Here is a 19,195-nt window from a genome sequence, read left to right as displayed (position 1 = left end):
CGCGGTCCCGTACGTCTCTCGCACCCGCGCGCCGGCGCCCCCGCCCCGTACGCCGCCGCCCTCGCCCCGTACGCCGGCTCCCCCGCTCGTACGTACGGGGCGGCGGCGTACGGGGCGGCGTACACACACATACACACACATACACACACTACACACATACACACACACACATTTTTTACTTATTTTCTGTTTTCTGTTTTCTGTTTTTTAGAAAATTTAATTAGATATTAATTAGCTAGGTATGTGAGATTTGAACTCGTTGAATAATTAATATAACTAGTTTATTTTTAGTAAGAAAATTGTCGAACTAGTTTATTTAGGTATATGAGATTTGAACTAGTTGAATAATTAATATAACTAGTTTATTTTTAGTAAGAAAATTGTCGTATCTGAGATTTGATTATCTAATTAACATATTATTTGTTAATGAGTTTTTCTGTTTATTTAATGTTTTTATATATTTTGAGTTTATATAAATGTTAGATTAATGTCGAATGTTAGATGAATTAGATAGAAAAGTTAAATATATAGTAATGTCAATTGTTAGAGATGAATATAGTTAGATATATATTTGAATTGGCTAGATATTAATTAATGTTAGATAGTAATAAGTGTTTAATGTTTCACCTAAGTGGGATAAGTCTGAGAAAGAGATGGAGGATTAGAACTAGTTTATTTTTAGTAAATGCTTAGTTGAACTTGTTGAATTAATATATAGAACTAGTTTATTTTTAGTAAATGCTTAGTTGAACTAGTTGAATTAATATATAGAACTAGTTTATTTTTAGTAAATGCTTAGTTGAACTAATTGAATTAATATAACTAGTTTATTTTTAGTAAATGCTTAGTTGAACTAATTGAATTAATATAACTAGTTTATTTTTAGTAAATGCTTAGTTGAATTAATAGAAATAGTAGTTGAATTAATTGAATTAGTAAGTGTTTAATGTTTCGCCTAATATGAACATAGGAAATGTCGTCTGACGACGGAAAAAATTTCGGTATGTGCACATACTGTGAAGACGAGCGCGGCCAGTGCGACAGAAATTTCCTTGTTGATGGTAGGCGATTCAGCATCAAGCTGGATGAGACTTTCGAATTCGATACAGTAAGTCACAACGACAAGTATGTTTTCGTAATTAAGCATGACTTATATATGCTTCATTTGCCTGACTTATAATTTTTAATTTTTACTATTCTACTAGCGCATCCCATGCCATGCAAGAATTTTTGTCTTGGATAAGATAGGTTTCAAAGATATGGAAACTATGGAGGTAAAGAGAGCTTACCTGAAAACTGAGCATGATGGTTATACTTTCAACGTCAAAGTATACAATGCACACACGTACACCTATTTTGAATGCAAAACTTGGCAAGCATTATGCAAGGCTTATGCATTTGAGCCTGGTATGGTTATCACCTTTGATATTCGTCCGGAAGATGATATTGAAGGTAATAGAGACATATGGGTCGATGTGCAGACGCCTCCAGTTCTACCATTATGTGAGTTCTTCTCAAATATATTTTTGTCTTTGATATTGCTTATTTCAAAAATAACTAACAACTAATTTCTATTGACAGCTTATCTCCATTCAACCAAACATGTCCGGCGCTTGGTAGACAGGACCTTCTACTGTCCCGGAGCTGAACTAAACTGCGAGGAGATAAGTCATTATGTTTCATGGCTTGAGGATCTTCATACTGTCAAGACAAATTTTTTTCCTGCACTTGGAAATGTTAGTACTCAAAACGTGCGACCAATAGTGATGGTATTGAACTACGGTCACATCTATTTAGGAATGATGGTAAGATATTTACTATTTGTCCTCAGTGCATATTTTGCATACATATTTTTTTTGCTAAACTTTCATTGCTAAGTATATTAATTAAGTACTATACGATGTTCTTCAACAGGGACTCCCGATGACAGTTGTGCCTCAGGGGATCGAGACTAAAGGTCAGATGTCAATTGTTAGCTTAAGGCCAAGATATCCTGCATTGCACATGAATGCATTCAGGATTTCTAGAAGCGATGAATGCTTAATAGTGAAAGATTGGAGGAAAATTGTTAATGATCACAGAGAAGTACTAGGGGGAAGCAATGAGAAGCGCAGCCCACGATTAGGAGACAAGTTCATCGGCATGCTCCAGTATGATCAATCAGGAGAGCTATACATGTTCTATGCTATTTTACCAGAGAGAGAGTAGCTAGCAGGAGTGATTTAGCTAGTTCTTCATGCTGCTCTTAATTAGTACTTGTCCTTTCATGTCCGTGTTCTTCGTTCTGAACTTAAGTGATTTGCTTTTGTGGTGTTATATATGAACGCTTATAATATCATGACAATCATGTTGAACTCGATGATTGGTTCTACTAGAAATTCTATATATATATATATATATATATATATATATATATATATATATATGCATAACGTTTACAATGTGTAGTATCGTAAAATACCAGCAAACGAAAAAGAATTAAAATGGAAACACAAAATTAAATGAAAAAGAAATCATAAAACTAAAAAACCCCAAACCTTATAGTACCGGTTGGTGTTACCAACCGGTACTAAAGGGCTCTAGGCCCCTGGAGCTGGCTCGTGCCACGTGGTTGCCCTTTAGCACCGGTTCATGCTGAACCGGTACTAAAGGGGGGGCCTTTAGTGACCACACTTTAGTGCCAGTTATGGAACCGGCACTAAAGGGCCTTACGAACCGGTGCTATTGCCCGGTTCTGCACTAGTGGTAGGGGGTCCCAATATAGGCGTCAAGGCTGATGGTAACAGGAAGCAAGGGACACAGATGTTTACCTAGGTTCGGGCCCTCTCGATGGAGGTAAAACCCTACTTCAAGCTTGATTAATATTGATGATATGGGTAATACAAGAGTAGATCTACCACGAGATCGTAGAGGCTAAACCCTAAGAGCTAGCCTATGATGGTATGATTGTAATTGTGATCGGCCTTCTAAGGACCAACCTCTCCGGTTTATATAGACATCGGAGAGGGCTAGGGTTTACATGGAGTCGGTTACCAGGAAGGAAATATAATATCCAGATCACCAAGCTTGCCTTCCACGCAAAGGAGAGTCCCATCCGGACACGGGCTGAAGTCTTGAGTCTTGTATCTTCACGCTTCAATAGTCCGGACGTCGTACACAGTCCGGCTGTCTGGATACCCCCTAATCCAGGAATCCCTTAGTAGCCCCTGAACCAGGCTTCAATGACAATGAGTCTGGCGCGCAGTATTGTCTTCGGCATTGCAAGGCGGGTTCCTCCTCCGAATACTCCAAAGTAATCATCGAACACTTAGACCGTGTCCGAATCTTCGAGATGATCTTCATATGCCACCGTAGAGAGAACGATATTTCACAGATGCAATCTGCTAACAACTTCTTTTGATGACGTGACATGTTATTACGGTCGGATCATTATTCGATCTGTTTCCCCACAACCAGCTACATCACATATTGCGAGGCGGTTTCTTTGACACGTCTTGTCAAAGCAGAGATCGTGTCCCCTTATCACGGGATTCTCATCAATACGGGTATGGGTAATCTCACCACGCCATTAATCGTGGCGCTTGGGAAACAAGCGATTCTCAAAGGGCAAGTGGCGAGGCGCACCGCTCTCGGCTCCTCTATAAAGGGATAAGGTTTCTCCATTTTCACCCACGCCTTCTTCCTCCTTTGCCCACTCTTGCTCCCTCGAGCTCCAGCGCCCAAGCCCAAGTCTTCTCTGCACAGCTAAACATGTCTGGAGCAGGAGGCAAGTGGGTGGCTTCCACCGTCAAGGAGAAGCACATCGCAAATCTTCGGGCGGCCGGATACTTGGCCGCGGACATAGCGCACCGGCTACCGGACACCGGGCCGGTCATTCCGACCCTAGGACCCCATGAGAGGGTCGTATTCGTCGCCCACTTCGTCCGTGGACTGGGATTTCCACTCCATCCCTTCGTCCGCAGGCTCATGTTCTACTACGGGCTAGATTTCCATGATCTAGCCCCAAATTTCGTCCTCAACATCTCGGCATTCATCATCGTATGCGATGCCTTCCTCCGCATCCGGCCTCACTTCGGCCTATGGCTGCAAACTCCGTGATGCCGAAGGTTGTAAGCGGCCAACAAGCGGAGTGCGGAGGGGCCATGGTGGGCAGAATGCCCAATGTCACATGGCTCGACGGCTCCTTTGTGGAGACCGTAAAAGGATGGCAATTGGGATGGTTCTACATCACTGAGCCGCGCGGCGCCAACCTGGCGGCGGCCCCCGAATTTAGATCCAGAGCCCCCATGCGGCTCACCTCCTGGGAAAGGAAGGGCCTCTCCTGGGGCGATTCTACGGAGCTGACCGGACTCCAGACGTGCATCAAAAGCATGAAGGACAAGAACATCAAGCTTGTCAACGTGATCCAGGTGATGCTCGTCCGCCGTATCCTGCCGTGCCAAAGGCGGGCAGTCAATCTGCGGGAGTTCATCCCGGCCGAACACCGGACGCTCCAGAAGCTCTACGACATGGCGCACAAAGGCGCATGGAAGGTTTTGTTCAAGGCCTCCGAAGTACCTCCTCCCACATCCGAGGACCGCGGGCTTCACGCCGCGCGGGTTCCTAGTCAGGTGAGTTCTCAGACTACCACCAGACCCGGTTCCTCCCAATATACTCATAGGCGAGCCTTATGTAGTTATGCATATTTGCTTCAGGATTACATGGAGACAGCGGAGCAGGTTTACTGCCCGGCTCCACTGCCAGAAGGCCCAGCAGATGCTCTCCTGCTGGAGAAGAAGGCCGAGAAGAAGGCCCCGGGGATCCGAAAGGGTCTCTAGCGTAAGGTTGTGCCGGAAGCCTTGTTCGAAGACGATGAGGCGGACTCCTCCTACGAAGGGGAGGAGGAGGAAGAAGAAGATGCCCCATCTAAAGAGGATGAGGGGCCCGGGGAAGCGGACCGGGGGGCCGGAAAAGGCCCTCGGCGCAGGGCCGTCATTCCCCTGTCGTTTTATGACGACGAGACGGATTCTTCCCGCGGAGACGGGGGAATCAGGAAGAGATCCTACCTCCCCCCACTGGGGGGGGGAGAAGAAGAGGAAGGACACCCCGGGAGGGAAGGCTGGGGCGTCCAAGAAGGGGAAGGGATCCCTTCTGGACTATTCCACCACGGCCGCTCACAGCGAGGAGGGGTGGCTGCCCAGGGGGAAGCCCCCAGTGCGATCGTAAGTGTCCGCATTCTATCATGGTTTCACTTCATAGTCTTTGTATTTATAATGCCGAACATGTATGCAGTCCGGCCAGGGCTCACCCCGAGGTATCTTCCTCCGGGTCCCTGAGCGATTCAGCGCTAAATTCGCTTCCGACGGCCACTACACCTCAACCCGCGGATGACACGGAGGTGTTGTCCGAAAGGCTCCCAGAGCGGGGGGAGGTGACTCTGGAGACGCTCCGAGGCGGGGTCCCAGACGTCGTACACGCGGGGTTCGAGATCCCCACGGATCGTGTCGACGAGAGCCATGGCCAGCCAGGCTCTCAGCCGAACACAATTCCGGAACCTTCGGTGGTTCAGGACTCAGGCGTGCGACCCCTCGTTAGGGAGGGCGAACCGTCTATGTTGAGGACTTCCGTTGCGCATGAGGCGCCGGACTGTCTGCTGGAAGCGCTTCGCGGCGCTTCCATGGATGAAGAGCACCGTACTCTCATGACTATGGTGATTAGGAAGGTTTTGTCCGCCAAAAACGGACTAACCGAAGCTTGCACCAGCCTTCTGACAGGCTTTGAGGTAAGTAATAAATATGTGCAAAATTACCACCAGATAGGTAGTAGCCCCTGATACTCTGTTTGGTGTTCGGAAAGAAAAGCCAAACGGAGGGTCAAATATAATCCGCAGGAGTCTAATAATAAGTATTGTTGTGAATAAGCAGGTTGTGCTGCTTGTTGCTGCTGCCCGTACTGTCGAGGTTGCCGACCTGAAGTGGGACCTAGAGCAGGCGCGGGGAGAGCTTGACCTCACGAGGAGGCAGCTCAAAGAGAACAGGGGTAAGTGATTCCCCTCTCTTATGTATTTGAGGATATACCAAAATTGGCTAGTCTAACGCCAAAGCGTCGTGACTGTGAAACAGGGGCCACTGCCAAAGTGGCATCCCTGAAGAAAGCGATGTCCGAGGACGAAGACAAAGCGGCCTTGGAATGCAAAGAGCGCGAAAAGCAAAGTGCTAGAGTAGGCGAGGTACAACAAGAGCTCCAGGACCTCGGCAAGAAGTGCGAGTCCGTGGAGCATGATCTGAAGGTGACAGAGGCCGAGCTTGCGAAGGCCCTTGTAAATTTGAAAGACGCCAAGGCTGAAGCCGGGAAAGCACAGCAGGAGATCCAAGAGGCCAAAAAGATAGCACCGGGTAAGAAGTTCTTTATGCAAAGCAAACATGTGGAGGAGGCGTTTCCTTTACTTACTCGACTTCGGAGCTCTCCAGGGGCATTTGCAGATCTGCGACACAACGTATCAGATGCTGCGGAGTTCTACTGTGCCCAGGAGGGGAGCTCAACAGAGAAGCTCTTCTGGTCCCAGTATGATGGGGCCGAACATCCGATGCCTCTGAGCGACCAACTGAAGCAGTTGGTCGAACTCCACAGGGCGGCCGAGCTGGCTATGAAGGGCTTCATAGTCCGTATGTGGCCGCGTGTGCTCCTGCCCAGTAGCTACTTTGGCCTGATCAAGCGGATGGTGGATGCCTGTCAAGCGGATGGTGGATGCCTGTCCGGGTGTGCTCCTGCCCATTTGCATCGAAGGTGCCCACTGGGCTTTTGCCCGCATCAAGGTGCATTGGGGCAAGCTGGATGCGGAGAAGCTGGTCAAGGATGGGCCGCCAGAGGGCAAGGCGCATCGCCATCCCGAGATGTACTATGATGGTGTGATGAAGGGTGCTCGTCTTGTCGCCGATGAGTGTCCAAGGACGCCATTTTGGAGTGAATTCACTTCTGTCATGTTTGTAATTTAAAGACAAAGTTACTTGCACTATGTAGCACTTTTGTTATTTAAAATATTACCTTTGGTGCGGCTGTTTATAAAATTCTGAAAGTAGGCCAGTCATCGGCTTCCTCCCCCACGTAACTAGTACTGGGGTGTTCGTGGAAAACCCGGACACTCTTTATCCAAATGCTTGGTCCCTTAAGGAGGTGTCCGGCGCAGCGAACAAGGCAATCGGACTATGCGGCTTTATAACTTTCACTTAGCCATAGAAGTCTATAATTTTTAAATTTCGGTGAAGCCCCTAGAATCCGGAAGGCCGAATCGGGGCGCTATACACGCCTAGATCAGATGAACCCGATGTATCGCCTAAAGCAGAAAATCTGTAAGGATTTTCAGACCTCTCGAACAGCGACCAACTCTCGCCACATCATGCCGGTCAGTTTTCGGCTTTCTCTACTGAGGTGCTCGTCCGGAAGAACCGGGACACAATCGCAGTAGTTCTCCCTGCGCTACCTTAGCCGATATAACGGAACGTAAGGCACCAAAACAAGGGAGCCGGGCTATCCCAAATGTAGACCCAAGACATGATTTAGAGCTGATGCATATAGTGCTATAAGTTCGGGGTGCCGCACAGTCAAAAGTGTTCGGACTTTATTTGCCACATTACGGGGCGCCATGAAAAGCCCCTAGCAAACTGGCCGTACCAAGGTGTACGGATGCAATACCAAATAAACATTTATAAGAGAAAAATACTCAAATAAGGATAATAAGCTGACGCTATATATAATCTCCCATTGACGAAAAATACGTTTAAGCGTATGTTTACAATGGATGCATGAAGCAGAGGTAAAATAGGACTATTTGACATGTCCTATCCAAGGGCGGGAGGTGTACAGATAGATAAAGCAGGTATAATGATCGTAAATAGATTCCACCTGGGTATTTCCTTATGTGCACGATGTCTGTTGCCTCCTTGGATGTCTCTCCCATATGAGTCTGGCAATTCGGTTCTTCTGAGGATGCTGCACTAACGCGGTGTCCTGAAATATAAGAGGGAAAGGGTATGAAGGTATTTGGCGGTTACCCGCACTATTGACTGAGTTGTTGATGCGCCTCCGCCTATGCCCATGGTAGCTTGAGTGCGTAATTGTGTACGCGTGGAATGAACACTGCTTTGAAGGGGCTTGAGCGGAGGCCAGACTGCTAGTCACGCTCTTGGCGTTCTTGATGATCCTGTTCCGGGGTGCTCTGGACTCGCTTGACTGTGCTCGAGGTCGTCGCCGCATTGGTTTGACGGAGTAGGCCGCATTGTACTTCTGCCGCGAGGGCTGCCGTATGCTCTTCTGTTCGAAGGGAGCGGTCCATATTTCCATTGACAGTGATGACCCCGCGCGGTCCTGGCATCTTGAGCTTGAGGTATGCATAATGTGGTACTGCATTGAATCTAGCGAATGCAGTTCGTCCGAGCAGTGCGTGGTAGCCACTGCGGAAAGGGACGATGTCGAAGATTAGCTCTTCGCTCCTGAAGTTGTCCGGGGACCCGAAGACCACTTCTAGTGTTATAGAGCCCATACATTGGGCCTCTACTCCAGGAATGACACCTTTAAAGGTGGTTTTACTGGGCTTGATCCTTGAAGGGTCAATGCCCATTTTGTGCACTATGTCCTGATAGAGCAGGTTCAGGCTACTGCCGCCGTCCATAAGGACTCGCGTGAGGTGGAATCCATCAATGATTGGGTCTAAGACCAATGCGGCTGAGCCGATGCTAGTAGGATGATCCCTATGATCAAAGGTGATTGGACAAGCTAACCATGGGTTGAATTTGGGGGCGACTGGCTCCATCGCATAGACGTCCCGTAGTGCTCGCTTCCATTCCCGCTTGGGGATATGGGTGGCGTAGATCATGTTGACCGTTTTCACCTGGGGGGGGGATTTATTTTGTCCCCCCGTGTTCGGACACCGGGGCTCTTCGTCATCGTTGCTGTGCAACCCCTTGTCCTTGTTTTCGGTGTTTATCTTGCCGGCTTGTTTGAACACCCAGTAGTCTCTATTGGTGTGGTTGGCTGGCTTGTCCGGGGTGCCATGAATTTGGCACGAGCGCTCCAGTATGCGGTCCAGGCTGCACGGTCCCTGATTATTTCTTTTGAACGGATTTTTCCGCTGACCGGACTTAGATCCGCTGAATCCGGCGTTGACCGCCGTGTCTTCAGTGCTGTCGCCGTTGTTCCTTCTCTTATGCCTGTTACGCCGTGGCTTGCTGTTAGCATCGCGGCCGTCTGAAGTGCCGGAATGTGGCGTGGTGCCCCTGCGAGCCAACCAGCTATCCTCACCCACGCAAAAGCGGGTCATTAGGGTTGTGAGAACTGCCATAGACTTGGGTTTTTCCTGGCCGAGGTGTCGAGCGAGCCACTCATCACGGATATTATGCTTGAAAGCCGCCAGGGTTTCGGCGTCCAGACAGTCGACTATTTGGTTCTTTTTAGTAAGGAACCGAGTCCAGAATTTCCGGGCTAACTCTGCGGGCTGTTGAGTAATGTGGCTCAGGTCATCGGCATCTGGTGGTCGCACATATGTTCCCTAGAAGTTATCAAGGAATGCGTCTTCCAGGTTTTCCCAACTTCCAATGGAATTTGCTGGCAGGCTTTTTAACTAGTGCTGGGCTGGTCCTTTGAGCTTAAGGGGAAGATACTTGATGGCGTGTAGATCATCTCCGTGGGCCATGTGAATGTGGAGAAGGAAATCTTCGATCCATACTGCGGGGTCTGTGGTGCCATCGTACGATTCGATGTTTACGGGTTTGAACCCTTCTGGGAATTCATGATCCATTACTTCGTCAGTGAAGCAGAGGGTGTGTGCGGTGCCTTTGTGCCGGGCTATGTGGCTACACAGCTCGAATTGGTATGGGTTGCTGTGTTTGGCCCGGCCGGACTTGTTGATAGTGTATCCGGCGCGACAATCATCATCGCGCGCCGGGGCGCGTCCCCGCAATCCGTAGATCGATCTTGGTTGTCCTGCTTTGTTTTCCAGAATATCTTGCAGGTCTTGCTTGTTGCCCTAGGCTGTAGTATATCCGCGTGGGGGTGCGGGCTGGTATCCGGGCTGATATCCCATTTTATCCCGGCCACAGGGTGGCCGGTCAGTCGTTTGGCATTCGAGTCCATATTCCTCGGCTGCCAGGACTTCAGTCCATCTATCTGTGAGCAGATCTTGATCAGCTTGGAGTTGCTGCTGCTTCTTCTTCAGGCTCCTCGCAGTGGCTATAAGCCAACGCTTGAAGCGCTCCTGCTCCACGGGATCCTCAGGCACGCCGAATTTGTCGTCGCCGAGGCTAATCTCGTCTTCGGAGGGGGCATGTAGTTGTCCTTCTCCGAGTATACGTCTGTCGCCTGTTCTTCTAGGCTGTATGCTCATCTTCCTGTTCGGCCTGCTCGAAGGCGGGCTGGTCAGGGTCATATTCTTCTTCGGCACCATCCGGGTTATTTTCATCTCCGGGGCCGGTATTGCTGTGGCGGGGCTTGGAGCGGCGCCGACGATGCCCATGCTTTGTTTTTCTTCCCGAGGGGTTATCCTCCATTGCCTCATCACCATTTGTTTCCTTCGGAGTGTCCACCATATATATATCGTATGAGGAGGTGGCCGTCCACCGCCCGGTGAGCAGTGGCTCCTGTAATTCTCCTACATCGTCGTCCATACCGTCGATGTCTTCGGAGTCGATGTCAAGAACGTCGGTTAGATCATCGATTGCGGCAATGAAGTGGGTGGTGGGTGGGCAACGAATTTCGTCGTTATCTGCATCCCACTCGAGCCGACCATAGTTCGGCCCGGAGTCTCCTGACAAAGAGAGAGACTTCAATAACTCTAGCATGTCGCTAAAGGGCGAGTGCTGAAAGACGTCCGCCGCGGTGAACTCCATCACCGGAGCCCAACCAGGATCGGCGGGCTCGGGGACGCGCGGACTGGAACCTAGATCCGGATATGAATCTGGGGGTCCGGAGTCACAGGCTCCCTCAAAAGTGAGGCCTGTGTTTGGCTCCATCGCCGACGAGGGTATGGCCTGCGGGGCGGGGTCCAGCCCTCCGTCCTTAGGCAACGCAACCTGCCCCGGATTTAGATCCGAGGCTTCTGCCGGGGTGATATCCCGCGAAACGTCTGACAACAGGTCTAAGCCGTGCTCATCGTGACTGTTTGGCGCTTCTGGCGCTGGCCCGAATCCGTCGAAGATCAAGTCCCCGCGAGGGGGCATAGCTATCGATCTGCTCTAGGTGGCCAAGCGAATTGGCCCGCAGTGCGAAGCCGCCGAACATGAAGATCTATCCGGGAAGGAAAGTCTCGCCCTGGACAGCGTTGTTGATGATGATCGAAGGAGCCATCGAGCCTGACAGCAACGACACAGAGGAACTCTCAATGAAAGCACCAATGTCGGTGTCAAAACCAGCGGATCTCGGGTAGGGGGTCCCGATCTGTGCGTCAAGGCTGATGGTAACAGGAAGCAAGCACTACAAAATAATACACTTCCGTGATGATACGTGTTTGTCACAGTAGGTCGCATTTTTTGTCATGCATGTACATCCATGACAAATTTATGACAGAATCAAGATAGTCATACCTGTGCTGTCGTAGAAGTGTTCCATGACATTACCAAAATTATCATCACGGAAGTGTCCACTTCCATGACGATAAATCACGCGTCACAGAAGTGCTTTTGTCAAGGGTGACCGACACATGGCATCCAGCATAACGGAACGCCGTTAAGCTATCGGGTCGGGTTTTGGATCCGATAACCCGTTAACAGCCCCGACCAATGGGGATTTTCCATGTGTAAAATCATCATTGGCTGGAGGAAACACGTGTCGGCTCACCTTTGGGATAGATGTCATCCACTCATTGGACATAAGGCGCCTATGATACGTCGACACGTGGCACGGCCCAACAGAGGCCCATTCCTGTGAAAAGGCCGGCCCATTTGACTTGGTCAAAAGGTGGCGGGCCGGCCCATGTAAAGCCTGTTAACGGCCTGTTCGCATATAGCCCATTTACAGCCTGCTAACCCAAGGCCCGTTACGTCCTATCCAAATTAGGCCCAGTAGCGTCATCTGGGCCACCCAATATGATTCCAGCCCATTTTCACTTTTGGCCCATGTATGGCCCATGACGTCTTTCGGCCCATATGAGGCCCTATGTAACTCTTGGCCTATTAACGGCCCGTGGTGAAACTGGCCCGTAATGAACAGTGTATTACTTTACACCCATTAACGGCCCGTGGTGAAACTGGCCCGTAATGAACAGTGTATCACTTTATACCCATTAAGGGCCCGTTATTCCATTGGGCCGTTTCCAGCCCATGTTATCTTTCGGCCTTCTCAGCGCCCATTTATTCTTGGGCTCATTTCCAGCATTCGTTTACTTACGGCCCGTTACTGTCATTTTCTGCTTATGGGCCAAATTTAGCCCGTGGTTACAGTCGGCCCATTTGTGGTCGGTTAACACGTTGGGCCGTTGAGGCAGTCCTGGACTAGGGGTGTCCGGATAGCTGAACTATCATCAACGGCCAGACTCCAAGACTATGAAGATACAAGATTGAAGACTTCGTCCCGTGTCCGGATGGGACTTTCTTTGGCGTGGAAGGCAAGCTTGGCGATACGGATACGTAGATCTCCTACCATTGTAACCGACTCTGTGTAACCCTAGCCCTCTCTGGTGTCTATATAAACCGGATGGTTTTAGTCCATAGGACAACAACAACACCCATACCATAGGCTAGCTTCTAGGGTTTAGCCTCCTTGATCTCGTGGTAGATCTACTCTTGTAATACCCACATCATCAATATCAATCAAGCAGGACGTAGGGTTTTACCTCCATCAAGAGGGCCCAAACCTGGGTAAAACATCGTGTCCCTTGTCTCCTGTTACCATCCGCCTAGACGCACAGTTCGGGACCCCCTACCCGAGATCCGCCGGTTTTGACACCGACATTGGTGCTTTCATTGAGAGTTCCTCTGTGTCGTCACCGATAGGCTCGATGGCTCCTTCGATCATCAACGACGACGTGGTCCAGGGTGAGACTTTTCTCCCCGGACAGATCTTCGTATTCGGCGACTTTGCACTGCGGGCCAATTTGTTTGGCCATCTGAAGCAGATCGAAAGCTATGCCCCTGGCCGTCAGGTCAGGTTTGGAAGTCAGAACTTCACGGCTAACATCCGCGGAGACTTGATCTTCGACGGATTCGAGCCACAGACGATCTCGCCGCACTGTCACGATGGGCACGATCTAGCTCTGCTGCCGGATAGTGCCCTGGAGGCCGCACACGAGTCCGCTCTGACCCTCGATTCGGAGCCGGCTATGCAGATCGAGGACGGGTGATTAGACACCACCTCGGGGGCTGCAACCTCTACGGCGATAGAGCCGAACACTGACTTTGTCCCTTGTGAAGCTCGTGACTTCAAGGTGCCGGACTCCTTGCCGGACTCCGAACCTCCCGCGCACCCTCCAATCGAATCCGATTGGGCGCCGATCATGGAGTTCACCGCTGCGGACATCTTTGAGCACTCACCTTTCGGCGACATCCTAAGTTTGCCAAAGTATCTCTCGTTATCAGGAGAGCCCTGGCCGGACTGTGGTCAGGACGGTTGGGATGCGGACAACGAAGAAATTCAAAGCCCACCCACCACCCACTTAGTAGCCACTGTCGACGATTTAACCGACATGCTAGACTTCGACTCCGAGGACATCGACGGTATGGACGACGATGCCGGAGATGACCAAGAACCAGCGCCTACTGGACACTGGAAAGCCACCTCGTCATACGACATATACATGGTGGATATCCCAAAGGATGGGAATGGCGAGGGAACAACGGAGGAAGACCCCTCCAAGAAACAGCCCAAGCGCCGGCGTTAGCGGCGCTGCTCTAAATCCCGCCACAGCAAGAATGGAGATTCCGGCACCGGAGATAATAATACCCCAGACAGTGCCGAAGACAGCCCCCTCCAGCAAGATTCAGCGCAGGAGGACGGAGAAGCCAGCCCTCATGAGAGAGCGGCAGACGAAGGGGTAGAGGATGATAATTACATGCCTCCCTCAGGAGACGAGGCAAGCCTCGACGACGACGAATTTGTCGTGCCTGAGGATCCCGTCGAACAAGAGCGTTTTAAACGCAGGCTTATGGCCACGGCAAACAGCCTCAAGAAAAAGCAGCAACAGCTTAGAGCTGATCAAGATCTGCTAGCCGACAGATGGACTGAAGTCCTTGCGGCCGAAGAGCATGAGCTCGAACGCCCCTCCAAAAGCTACCCCAAACGCAAGTTGCTCCCCCGATTAGAGGAGGAGGCATATAAACCTGCATCACCAGAGCACAATACGGCTGACCGGCCACCTCGTGGCCGCGACAGAGAGGCCTCTAGGCCCTCCACTAGAACCGTACCCCGGCATCGCTCGAAAAACAAAAGGCCACAGGGGAACACTCCGGACTTGCGAGATATATTGGAGGATAAGGCAAGACAATCAAGATCGATCTACGGATCGCGTGGGCGCCCCATGATACGTGACGACAACCGTCGCACCAGATACAACAAGTCCGGTCGGGTCGAACACAGTAGACACAGCTCTCTTGAGCTCCGTCGTGATATAGCCCAATACAGAGGCGCCGCACACCCACTATGCTTCACAGATGAAGTAATGGATCATCAAATCCCCAAAGGGTTTAAACCCGTGAATATTGAATCCTATGATGGCACAACACACCCCGAGGTTTGGATCGAAGACTATCTTCTTCATATCCACATGGCCTGCGGTGATGATCTTCACGCCATCAAATACCTCCCACTCAAGCTTAAAGGACCATCTCGGCATTGGCTTAACAGCTTGCCAGCAGAATCAATTGGGTGCTGGGAGGACCTGGAAGCCGCATTCCTTGATAACTTCCAGGGCACGTATGTGCGACCACCAGACGCTGACGACCTAAGCCATATAATTCAGCAGCCAGACGAATCGGCCAGACAGTTCTGGACACGGTTCTTAACTAAGAAAAATCAAATCGTCGACTGTCCGGATGCGGAGGCCCTCGCGGCCTTCAAACATAACATCCGCGACGAGTGGCTTGCCCGGCACCTGGGACAGGAAAAGCCGAAATCCATGGCAGCCCTCACATCACTAATGACCCGCTTCTGCGCGGGAGAGGACAGCTGGCTGGCCCGCAGCAACAACCTCAGCAAAAATTCTGGCAGTCCGGATACCAAGGACCGCAATGGCAGGTCGCGTCGCAACAAGAACAAATGCCGCATTAACGGTGACAGTAATGAGGATACGACAATCAATGCCGGATTCAAAGGCTCCAAACCCGGTCAATGGAAAAAGCCATTCAAAAGAACTACTCCGGGTCTGTCCAATTTGGACCGAATACTCGATCGCTCGTGCCAGATACACGGCACCCCCGAAAAGCCAGCCAACCACACCAACAAGGACTGTTGGGTATTCAAGCAGGCAGGCAAGCTAATTGCCGAAAACAATGGCAAGGGGCTGCATAGCAATGATGAAGAAGAGACCCGACCGCCGAACAATAGAGGACAGAAGGGTTTCCCCCCACAAGTGCGGACGGTGAACATGATATACGCAACCCACATACCCAAGAGGGAGCGGAAGCATGCACTCAGGGATGTATACGTGATGGAGCCAGTCGCCCCAAAGTTCAACCCATGGTCCTCCTGCCCGATCACTTTTGATCGAAGGGACCACCCCACCAGCATCCACCACTGCGGATTCGCTGCATTGGTTTTAGACCCAATCGTCGATGGATTTCACCTCACCAGAGTCCTGATGGACGGCGGCAGCAGCGTGAACTTGCTTTATCAGGATACAGTGTGCAAGATGGGCATAGACCCCTCACGTATTAAACCCACAAAGACGACCTTCAAAGGCGTCATACCAGGTGTAGAGGCCAATTGCACAGGCTCAGTTACACTAGAAGTGGTCTTCGGATCCCCGGATAACTTCCGAAGCGAGGAGTTAATCTTCGACATAGTTCTGTTCCGCAGCGGCTATCATGCCCTACTCGGACAGACCGCGTTCGCAAAGTTCAACGCGGTACCGCACTACGCATACCTCAAGCTCAAGATGCCAGGCCCTCGAGGAGTTATCACGATCAACGGAAACACTGAACGCACCCTCCAAACGGAGGAACATACAGCGGCTCTCGCGGCAGAAGTACAATGCAGCCTCTTAAGGCAATTCTCGAGTTCGGCCGTTAAGCGACCGCAACACGGCTAAACGCGCCCGGAGCAACCTACAACAAGACCACCTGGCACGTTCCGAGCACGCGTAGCAATGCGGCCCCAACCCCAGCCCTCGCAAGATTGCAAGACTGGTCCTTCGCGTACATCATTACGCTCTGGAGATACCATGGGCATAGGGGGAGGGGCACGACCACAACAGGCCCAGAATGCGGCTTAACCACATCAGGGGCTCCCAAGTGTGTCATTCCTTTTTTCTTTTCTTTCTTTTTCTTCCTTACCCACGGGACTCCGTTCACCAGAGGCTCTGTCTGGCAGTAGACCGGTCGAACTCACGATGCAATAGCCAGGGAAGGAGAAAGGCTACGACGAATATCCAGGTGGTCTCCCTTACGAGCATTAGATCTGTTTTATACACCATTCTGCAGCCTACCCCTGGAGGGGGACGTGTTTAATAGTCCCATCCCATGCTTATCGCACTATTTGTATCGTTCTGCATTCATAGCAGTGTTTCTTGAATAAAACAATGCAGCACCTTTTTGCTCATAATTGCATTCCTTTCTTATACATATGTTTATTTACGACATGTGGCATCCGTACACTTTGGTACAGCTAAGTACACCAGGGGCTTAAGTTCCCCACATTATGGTGTGGTAAGTCCGAACACTTTCAAAAGTGCGGCACCCCGAACTTATAGCATTATATGCATCGGCTCCGAATCATGTCTTGGGTCAATAGTTGGGTTTGCCCGGCTCCCATGTTTTGGTACCTTACATTCCATTGTATCGGCTAAGGTAGCACTGGGAGAACCACTGCGATTGCACCCTAGTTGAGCTGGGCGAGCGCCTCAGTGGAGAAAGCTAAAACTGACCGTCATGATGAGGCGAGAGCCGGTCGCTGTTCGAGAGATTTTTTCGAGTCCCTAAAGACTTATGCCGCTTAGAGCGAGGAACCGGCTTTGTCCGGCCCAGGCGTGGATAGGGCCCCGAATTCGGCCTTCCGAACACTAGGGGCTTCGCCGAAATTTAAAATTATAAAATTCTATGGCTAAGTGAGAGTGTTCAAGCATTATTAGTCCGGTTGCCTAGTTCGTTGAGTTGAGCGCCTCCCTAGATGGACCCAAAAATGGGAACAAGAGTGCTCAAATTTATCCCGAACACCCCAGCACTCGTGGCATGGGGGCTGAAGCCGACGACTTGCCATCTCTCAGATTTGATAAACAGCCGTACAGAAGGTAACATTTTAAATTAACAAGTGTTGCTTAGCGCATATGAACAAAGTTTTCAGCGCACAGGATAGCAAAATGCGAGTCTACTCAAATATTACATCATTGGAGCACTCACCCGCAATAATGCGGGCACCCTTTAGGACATCCTTGTAATACATTTCGGGCGTGCGATACTCCTTGCCCGGCGGTGGCGCGTCCGTCAGAAGCTTCTCAGCATCCATCTTGCCCCAGTGCACCTTAGCACGGACAAGGGCCCGATGGGCACCTTCAATACAGGAGGATCGCTTGATGACCTCAACCCATGGACACGCATCCACCAGCCGCCGTACCAGGCTGAAGTAGCTCCCAGGCATGGCCTCATTGGGCCACAGCCGAACTATGAGGCCCTTCATGGCCTGTTCGGCCACCTTGTGGAGCTCGACCAGCTGCTTCAGCTGGTCGCTAAGGGGCACCGGATGTCCGGCCTCAGCATACTGAGACCGGTAGACCTTCTCCGTCGAGCTCCCCTCCTCGGCCCTGTAGAAAGCGGCAGCATCGGACACGCTGTGGGGCAGATCTGCGAACGCTACTGGAGAGCTCCGAATTCGGGTAAGTAACACGTAATCCACATCCACATGCTTACTTTGCATGAAAAATGCCTTACCCGACGCTATTTTCTTCAACGCCTCAATTTCCTGGAGGGCCTTGTAGGCTTCGGCCTTAGCGGCTTTGGCACTCTCAAGAGCTGATGCAAGCTCGGACTCTCGAGTCTTCGAGTCGCGCTCCAAACTCTCATGTTTTTCCACGAGAACCTGGAGCTCTTGCTGTACCTCCGCCACCCGCGGCTCCTGCTTCTCTCGCTCGGTGCGCTCCACGGCCGCATTATGTTCGGCCGCAGACACCGCCTCCTTCAGGGTCGCCACCTCGTTTGTGGCCCCTGCAATACCCACGTTATCCTTTTCATTCTTCTTGGAACCAAATCCTTTTCTGTAAGGTACAACTTTAATAAGGTGATACTCACCTTCTTCGTCCTCGAGCTGCTTCTTGGCACGGCCGAGCTCGTTCTCAGACCGCTCGAGGTTTTGCTTCGAAGCATCGACCTCCGTAGTTAGTGCGGCAGAGGTCAGCAGCGCAGCCTGCAATCCCATATTGACATATTTTTTATGACTCCTGCGTATATCTTTTTAGATCCTCAGTCTGGCTTTTCTTTCCGAACACCGAACCGAGCATCAGGGGCTACTGTCTATGCGGTACTATTTTACATATATTAAATTTCTTACCTCAAAGCCTGTTAGAAGGCTACTGCAGGCTTCAGTCAGCCCGCTTTTGGCGAGCTGGACCTTCTGAATCACCGCACTCATGACAGTGCGGTGTTCCTCCTTGATGGAAGCGTCGTTGAGAGCCTCCAGCAGGTTATCCGGCGCCTCCGGTTGGACGGAGGCCGCTGGCGTCACGGTCTTGCCCTTCTTACGAAGGGGCCGCCCGCCAGACTCTGGAACCACTGCAGGTTCCGGTGCGGAGTCCGGTGCAAAGTCCGGGAGGTTGCCCTGCGGCACCTCCGGGGCCTCCTCCTCCTGGCGGGTCCCTTCCCGGGATCCCACCTCGCCATTGTCGGCATCGCGGGGGGTGGAGGCGGTCGGAAGGGAATCCATATCCGATGCACCCAAGGATCCGCTCGACGAAGCGGGAAGATCGTCCTTGGGCGGACTGCAGGGTTGTATGCGGCATTAGAAAGACACCATGTGGCGAAAAGAAAAATTATGAAGTTACTCGGAGGTCCGGATACTTACGATCTCGCCAGGGGCTTGGCCCTTGAAG

Source organism: Triticum dicoccoides, chromosome 7B (genome assembly GCF_002162155.2).
Source record: "Triticum dicoccoides isolate Atlit2015 ecotype Zavitan chromosome 7B, WEW_v2.0, whole genome shotgun sequence".
NCBI lineage: Eukaryota > Viridiplantae > Streptophyta > Magnoliopsida > Poales > Poaceae > Triticum > Triticum dicoccoides.
This window is presented reverse-complemented; position numbering follows the sequence as displayed.